The following is a 9,037-nucleotide window of genomic DNA, read 5'->3' on the forward strand; positions in this document are numbered from 1 at the left end:
CATACACAGGAGCTATACTCTGATAAAGTTTCTGGAGGTAAATCTAGACTCTTCAGTTAGAATTAGAAATATATTTTCTCACAAGAAATAATTAAGAGCAGAGCAGATACCTGTGGAAATGGCTCTGTGGTTTGAGGGCAGAAAGTAGAACATTTTTCTTTTTTCACCTGATGTCCTTTGGTCTTTTTTAATATTTTAAAGTTAACATATTTTTCTTTTGTTGTATTAAAAAAGTTAGCTGACATAATTAAATAACATCTGTAGAATTTATCCTACAGAAACATTTGTCAAAAATTGATAAAGATTTAAGAATAAAGGTGTTCATAGCAGCATTATTTATCATATTATAAACCTAAAAGGAAGTTTATAGTCCTTGGTTTTAGTCCTAGGTCCTTGATCCACTTTGAGTTGGTTTTTGTGTATGGAGTGAGGTGTGGATCTTGCTTGAGTTTTCTACAGATAGTTTGCCAATTTTGCAAACACCATTGTTAAAAAGGCTGTCATTTCCCCACTTAACTGATTTTATCTCCTTGTCAAAAATCAGTCAGAACAACTCTGAGATATCATCTCACCCCAGTAACAATGGCAAAATTTAACAGAGCAGCAAACAACAAATTATGTGGAGAAACTGGAACCCTTATTCACTGTTGGTGGGGGGTGTAAAGTGGTGCAACCACTCTGGAAGGCAGTATTGCGCTTTCTCAAAAATTTGAAAATAGAAATACCATTTGACCCAGCAATTTCACTACTGGGATATACCCTAAAGAAATCAGAACCACCACCCAAACAGATATATGCACACCCACATTAATTGCTGTGCTGTTCACAATAGCAAAAAGAAACAAAGTGCCCATCAACAAATGAATGGATAGAGAAGCTGTGGTATATTCACACAATGGAATACTATACAGCACAGAGAAACAAGGAAGTAATAAAATATTATACAAAATGGGTGAACCTGGAGGACATTATGCTTAGTGAAATATCTCAGTCACAAAATGACAAATACCACAATGTGCCACTGTTATAAAATAGGACTGACATGGGGATTGGGGGGAAACTAAGAAAAGAGGTGATAAATAAAGTACATGGCCTTGAAACAGACAAGGGAAAGAACTGTTTAAAAGGAATATATGATTAGGCATTATTTGCATAACAACAATCCAGAATAAGAGCTGCATAGCAAAGTGGACAAGAAGTAAGGGGGGAAGAAAATTGTGCAACAATGAAAGAATTTTTGTCTTCAAAGAGAAAAGTGAACTGGGCAGGGTAGGGAGTGAGGAAGATACGCAACAATGAATGAATGAATGAATGAATGAATGGAAACCTAAGTTCTCTGTAAAGTTTTGTTAATATATCAAATCAAATAAAAAAAGTTTTAAAAAGAAAAAACCTACCTAATAGGAACCTAAGTATCCATCAATAGGGGAAATGATAGCATTAATTTGATCCATACATCAGCAACTACTTAAACTACTTAAGACTGTTAACATGGACTTTTTGCTTGTGGTTGGCACTATGGCAGGATTTCGTCGTCTATGGTATATATTTATGTAACATTTTAAGTTCTTACAGTAAGTGAGAAAGTTTAGTGAGCAGAAAAATATATTACAACAGTCAGAAATATTTTAAATAGTTCACTGTAATATAACATTGCCAGTGTCCACAGGTGAAAGCTAAGTGATACATAGCACATTCTGGGTGCACAAAATGATGCCATTCTGCTCTTGTTACCCCATAACCTCGTTAGAAGTAAGCAGCAGCCTCATAGCACCTGTCACCTGCTCTTCTGAATCCACGGAAATTCGAGATCATGACCTTCTCACATGCTTCTTGGAGGGTAACAAGTTTATTCAAGGATTGTAATAATTCACGTCTTTGTACTATTCTGCGAGAATATTTCACTTTTAAGTAAAACACTAATCTAGGAAGAATTTATAAGCATTAATCACTTTAGATAAAAAATAACAGCAGCATTGTTGTTATTGTTAAGTGCCGTCGAGTTGCTTGCGACTCATAACGACCCTATGTACAACAGCCTTAAACCCTGCTCTGTCCTGTGCCAATTGCACTGCCTCTGACACACCCATCCCGATTACCCCAGTCACTGAATCTAACAACCTCATAGAGGGCTCTCCCCTCCTGTGCTGTCCCTCCACCCTCCCAAGCATGATGTCCTTCTCCAAGGACCGGTCTCTCCTTACAACATATCCAAAGTATGTTAGATGGAGCCTCAGAATCCTTGCCTCCAGGGAGCCGCCTGGTTTAACCCTTTCCTGGGTGAATCTGTTTGTTTTCCTAGCAGTCCATGGTACCCTCAATACTCTTCTCCAGCACCACAGCTCAAAGGCATCGATTCTCCTTCTATCCTCCTTAGTCACTGTCCAACTGTGATAGCAAAGACCATGGCGTGTATCAGATGCACCTTAGTCTCCAGAGAGACACCATTGCTCTTCAGTACTTTGGAGAGGTCCTTAACAGCAGACTTTCCCATGGGAATATGTCTTTTAATTTCCTGGCTACTGGTGCCGAGAGTGTTGACTATGAAGCCAAGCAAACTAAAGCTGTTTACAATCTCAATCTCTTCACCATCCATCCTGATGCTGCCAATTGGTCCAGTGGTGAGAATCTTTGTCTTCTTGACATTGAGCCTCAATTCATATTGGAGGCTGCAGTCCTTGGCCCTCTGCAGCAAGCATTTCAGGTCCTCCTCAGATTCAGCAAGCAGGGTTGTGTCATCTGCATAACGCAGATTGTTGATGAATCTTCCACCAATCCTGACACCACACTTCTCTTCCTAGAGCCCAGCCTCCCAGATAATCTGTTCTGCCTACAGGTTGAAAAGGTACGGAGACAGGACACATCCCTGGCACACGCCCTTCCCAATTACATACACAAATTGTTAAGCTTTGTTTACAAGTGTGGACAGAGAGAAAAGGACTTATTTGGAGAATCAGAACAAAGCGATTAGGTATGTGGCAAATATGAAGTCTACCCATTCCTAAGTTGTCCTGCACACCGTGACACTCAGCGTGTTTGATCTATGAATGCTCTTTGAAGGAAACCTATGAATCCTCCTTCTCCCTAGAATAGAGAATAGAAAGTTTTCAATGAGCTTGAAAGAATACATTTGATATCTACCTTTTAATCATTGAAGAGTCAGTGACCAAATTTCAGATAATGTTAATTGATAATTTGATTGCATTTCAGGAAATAACTTGCACCAAGATGGTGATTAATTGTTATGTGTTGATTGGTTGAGGGAACAGTAAGTGAAACCAAGTGTGCAGCAGAAAGTTCTATCTGTGAACTTGGTGACAAAACTCTTAATGGAAATGACTTTGAGTATGACTTTCAGAATGACGACAATGTGGGTAAAAGTCTCTTGACAGTGCAAACGTAGGTTTAAACAAAGCTGATCAGAGGAATTAAAAGCCACTTCACTAAAAATGGCTTCAAGTGGCCAATTAATATATGAAGAAATGCTCAAGATCATTAGCCTCAGAGAAATGCAAATAGTAAAACACTGAAATATTATTTCATTGCACTGACAAAAGCAAAGTTCAAATAAGACAGGAAACAAACTCTGGTAGTGTGGGAGGTTCGGCTACTCATACAATGAGTATGTAAAATGGTTCAATCACAATGAAAAATAGTTTGATACTTGGAAAGTTGGAAGCAGAAATAGTAATACCATTTTCTAGTAGCCAGAAATCCTAACTGCTATTACAGTTATCCCATTACTTAGAATATATCCTCAAGAAATAAGAGCTGTGAAACAAAAAAATATATGCACGTCGTGATTACTATAGTGTTATTTATAATAGTAAAGAGTTGGAAACAACCCAAGTGTTCACCAATGGACAAATGGATAAGGAAACTGATACAGTCACACCACGAAGTATTGTATAACATTGAAAATAAATAATTCCATAGATCTTGCATAACATTGATGCATCTAGAAAATATTATGGTGACTGAGATAATTCAGTTATAAAAGAATAATTTTGTACAAGACCACTACTCTAAAAAGCTATAGGAAAGTTTTTACACAAGATAGTGTGGTGAATGGTTTTCAGAGGCTGTAAAGCACATGAAAGGAGACTGTCCAATTTTCTCCCACAAAACAACTGGTCTATTCAAACCTCCTAACTTTGGGTTGGAAGTGTAGTTTGTTACCACTAGGTCATCAGAGCTCATCTAAATAACAGAAACATATTTATAGGGGTGAATAGAAGGGCAATGCACAATAAGAGAATAATCAGCATAACTAAAGGAAGGAAAGACACAAAGAGACATAGAAAGGTTAGTGAAAGTCAGAACTATAGGGAGGAAATGGGAAAAGTGTGATTATATTATGGAGATTGAAATGAATGTTACAGAACAAAATGTGTATGAATGGCTGAAGGAAAATTTGTTTTGAAAACATTCAATCAAATCACAAGAAGAAAATCATTAAAAATAAAAGATGGGTGGGTAGTGAAGTGCAGCAATGAATGACTAGAAATCCAAATTCTCTGTAAATGTTCATTAAAATAAATAAATAAATAAATAAAATAAAAGACCCAAACTAGCCTGCACAAAGTTTAGCTAATAGATCAACAACCCTTAAAAATGGAGGTTAACCCTAAAAATTAACGGAGTTAAAGATTTTTGTTGTTGTGTGCTGTTGACTTGGAACCGACTCATATCTGACCCTCCAGCGGGCTTTTGGAGGCAGGAAACCGCATGGAAGGAGGCTGTCCATCATTGATACATAGGGAGAAAGCCATAAATAACTCTTAAACATGTGAAAAGATACTATCTTTTAACAAAACACAAATAAGTTACTGAGATAGCATTTTTCTTTTTTTAAAAAAAAACACCCTTCATTGGCTAGAAAATGTAAAAACACATGACAATAATGTTGGTGAGATTTTGAGAACACAGATATATTGCGTGTGGCCCTAAGGGAGTGCTCTTTGGTACAGGTTCTGTGGAAGGTAACCTGGTCATATTAAGTAGAATAAGAGATGTAAATATCTTTGGCCCAGGAATTTGACTTCTAATAATGTTTTCTGTAGACTAGAGTTTCTTAACTTCAGCACTATTTATATTTTGGGTTGACTAAGTCTTGATCTTCTTGATCTTCTACAACAAGTACTTCAAGTCCTCCTCACTTTCAGCAGGTGACGTTGTGTCATCTGTATAACACAGGTTATTGATGAGTCTCCATCCAATCCTGATGCCATATTCCTCTTCATAGAGTACAGCTTCTCGGACCTTTCCAAATTATGGAAAAGTACTGAGGTCAGTTTGAGGAGTAAGGTGCATCTGACTCAGGTTATGGTCTTTCCTATTACTAGCCAGCCATGCATCAGAAACCTGGACAATGAATAAGGATGACAGAAAAAGAATTGATGCCTTTGAGCTGTGGTGTTGGAGAAGAACACTGAACATCCCATGGATGGCCAAAAGAAAGAACAGAGATGTTTTGGAAATGGGGCAGTCGGAGTGCTCTTTGGCGGCAAGAATGACGAGGCTTTGCTTCACTTTGGACATGTTGATAGGAGGTGCTGTGCCTTGGAGAAGGACATGATGTTGGGAAGGGTGGAGGGTCAGTGAAGGAGAGGAAGACTCAACCAGGTGGACTGACATGATGATGGCTGCAATGGGCTCTTGTGTGTCAGGAAATGTGAGGATGGCACAGGATGTAACAGGGTTCAGATATTTTGTTCACAGGATTGCTATGAGTGGTGCTCAACTTGACTGCACCTAACAAAAAGAAGTCTTGTTCTGGAGAAATGTCCTGTGCCTTGTGGGATGTTCCATTGGATCACTGACCTCTACCCACTAGATGCAAATAGAATCTCCACCCTGAATCCAGTTGTGACAACCAAAAATGTCTCCAGACATCAAGAAATATCTTCTGGTAGGCAAACTTACTGCTGGTTAAAAAACACTGCTAAAAGGATACTCAATTATATGCAAAGTGACATGCCTATAGGTTATTCATGCCATGTTTTTTTTTTTGCAGCTGGAAACAGACTAAATGTCCATAATATCTAGACTACAAAACTTAATTCAAGCATTAAAAAAAAAGATGCTCTATGTATTAGTATGGACTGACTTCTAAATGGGGAGCTCTGTTGGCCTAGTCCACAGAGTTGTACTGCTAACTGAAAGGGTTGTTCCTAGCTAGTGATTCAAATTAGCCAGTGGCTTTGCAGGAGAAAGGGAGACAATTTCCTGTGCAATTTATGACTTCAGAAACCCAATGGAAGATAAGTTATGAGTTGCTTCAAGCTTGACAGCAATGAAAGAGAGAGATATCCCTAAGTATGTGGTTAAAAACAAGTGGAAGTCAGGTTAGGTATCAATGTACTTATGGAAAATCTGTAACTGAATGCATTATGGAGCACAATCTTATTCCGACAAGCATGGGGTCATCATGAGTTGGACACCCTCAATGACAATTGGTTTTGCAGTATTATTGTTAGCTACTCTGCAAGTGGAGTCTATAATGTGTTGTGCTATTAACCAAAAGGCTGCATGTCTCCAGTGGTTCGAGTCCATCAGCAGCTCCAAGGGAGAAAGATGGCGGTCTCCTCCCGTTAAGTTTTACAGCCTCAGAAACACGATGGGAAGTTATGGGTTGGAATCAAATCAGTGGCAGTGAGTTTGAGCTTGAATCTGGTACATTAAGTGGAGATGAGTATGACACAGGGTTTGTTCCTTGGTAACATCTCATCTACAGGATCCTCAGCTTTACAGATTAAGGAGCTCAATTTTGTGAGCCATGTCCAGGTGAAGAGAAGCACTCTTCAATATCACAAGAGATTAGAAGATGCATATACATGCACTGAAGGACACAATCACCAAGAGGCTTGTGTTAGTTTTCCAGAGAATTCTCATGGAAGAAAATCCTATTTACGCAATCCAGTAGTTATAAAAAGAATTATTTCCTTTCTAGGTAAGGTGCTGACTTTACACTTCTTGCTGCTATTATAACCCTGGGAGAATGACTTCATTTCTCTGAGTCTCAATTCCTTCCTGTCTAAAAGCGCATTTTCCTTTCACCTACTTCAAAGCACATGTTTGAGAAAATCCACAGAACACTGTTCTGTCCACTGCTAGGTCTGATGCCAATTACTGTTGTTAATGATGCTGGGTTTTGCTGTGACTCAGGAAAATTAGAATGTTCCTGCTGGTCCCCACCCTGACAGTTAGCCAGCGGCAGAAATATCAATCCTTGACTGACTCTCGCTTATCAGTCACCACAGCTTCTGTGACAAGATCTCTATACAAAGCTTAGATCTGAAAATACCTACTTAAGTAAGACCGTTTAGCCACGCTTCTGGTATTTATTGCATATGTGTGACCAAGGAAACGATAATAAACTTCTATCACCTTCTATTTTATCATCTGCAAGATGTGGATAATGATAGGACGTAATGCTGTGGTTGTGTTTTTGTGAATATATAAGATATATGCTAAATCACTTGAGCCAGTGCCCCGAAACACAGCCAAGAACTCATAGAACATGGGGTTTTTTATCATTTTACATTTTATTTTTGCTACATCCAAATGTCTACCTCTACTCATGGTGCTGTGCTTAGATTTTGACAGCATGCTTATTTTATCAGTTAGAAAGTTATTAGTCATATCTTGGATCATTTCCTCAGAAAATGTCAATGTTTAGCTAATCTCTTTTTGTGAATTCCTGGTATCATAGATAGAGAGATACAATCATAGAGTTTCCAGTTTGTTGAGCTGTCAGGGTCTTTAGATATTGTCCAATATAACTTTCATTTTAGAGATCAAGACTGTGAGGCTTAGAGTTTAAACTACTTTAGAAATGGATTCTTATCCTTTTCAGTACATGCCATGCAGTTGACACTCAGGAGAGATCAGAGACTTAGAATCAGAAGTGATCTTTGAAGGGTAAGGGGCAGGCCAAGGCGTTCAGCTTTTGGGTAGCCTCCCTGTTCCTACTTTAACCACAGTGGCTTTCATTTCCATTGGTTTTATGTACAAGAATGTGGATGACATGTGTGATCCTGTTTCAAGAAGAACAAAATTGCTTTTAAAAAGAAGGATACCACTGATCTAGTCCAACCCCTTCATTTTATGGATAAGAAAAGGAATTCCCAGAAAGAATAAAATTAGGAGTTGTGCTGCTAACCCAAAGGCCACGTATCTCTGGAGATTCAAATTCACCAGTGGCTCCATGGGAGGAAGACGGGCAATGCCTTTCCGGGCAATTTACCACCTCGGCGACCAACCAGAGGGTTAGCTGTGAGGTGGCTCTGACTTAACAGCAGTGAGTTTAAGTGACTGTTTAATCTAATAATCTCACTCACTTTGACAATCTTATATCCTGCTCTCTCACGCTAATGTTCATAACCACAAAATTAGTAGACCTAAAAACCACCATAACAATAGAGTCCTTTCATTTTTATTAGCTTCATCTAGAAAGATAATCTTCTCTAATCATTCTGGTAGCAAGTATATTGTTGCTTTTGATATAGTGTATTGCTTCTATATCATTGGAACATGATATAAAAAAAAAAGATGAGAGAGGCCAAAGAGTATTTTTATCTCACTTGTGGAATTCTAAAGAATGGATTTTTAAAAGGAATCAGCCTTGTATGCATGCTATTATTTTCCCAGCACTTTTACTACATCTGGAAAAAAACCAGAACATCAAACTCGGATAAAAAACAAATTCAACAAATTGTCCAGGTACGTAAAATAGATAAGGATATCCCTGAAAGGAAACAACCAATCATTTTAAAAAACAAATATGTGAGAAAATAATTACTTTGGAGGTCATACAGTTATAAGAAAATTTATCTGCAAAATAGTAAATGGAAAAGTAAAATGTAATACTGGTTTATAGAGTATAATTTATACTACCTACAAGTTACATTCACATGAAAAAAAGATCATTGTTCATAGGAAAATACATATTAATATCTTTAGACAAAATGGTTACAGAGAGCATTCTGAGCAGAGGGTTTTTTAAGGCATTTGACTGTGTGGATCATAACAAACT

At 38.0% G+C, this 9,037-nt stretch overlaps 1 protein-coding gene across 2 annotated transcripts in view; it reads right to left on the minus strand.

The window, feature by feature from the left end:
- ITK (IL2-inducible T-cell kinase) overlaps nucleotides 1-9,037 on the minus strand; it is a 94,281-nt gene that overhangs the window by 74,167 nt on the left and 11,077 nt on the right. The window lies entirely within an intron of this gene.

The sequence above is a fragment of the Elephantulus edwardii genome, unplaced genomic scaffold, assembly GCF_000299155.1.
Source record: "Elephantulus edwardii isolate Elephantulus edwardi_28Jun2011 unplaced genomic scaffold, EleEdw1.0 scaffold00354, whole genome shotgun sequence".
Lineage (NCBI taxonomy): Eukaryota > Metazoa > Chordata > Mammalia > Macroscelidea > Macroscelididae > Elephantulus > Elephantulus edwardii.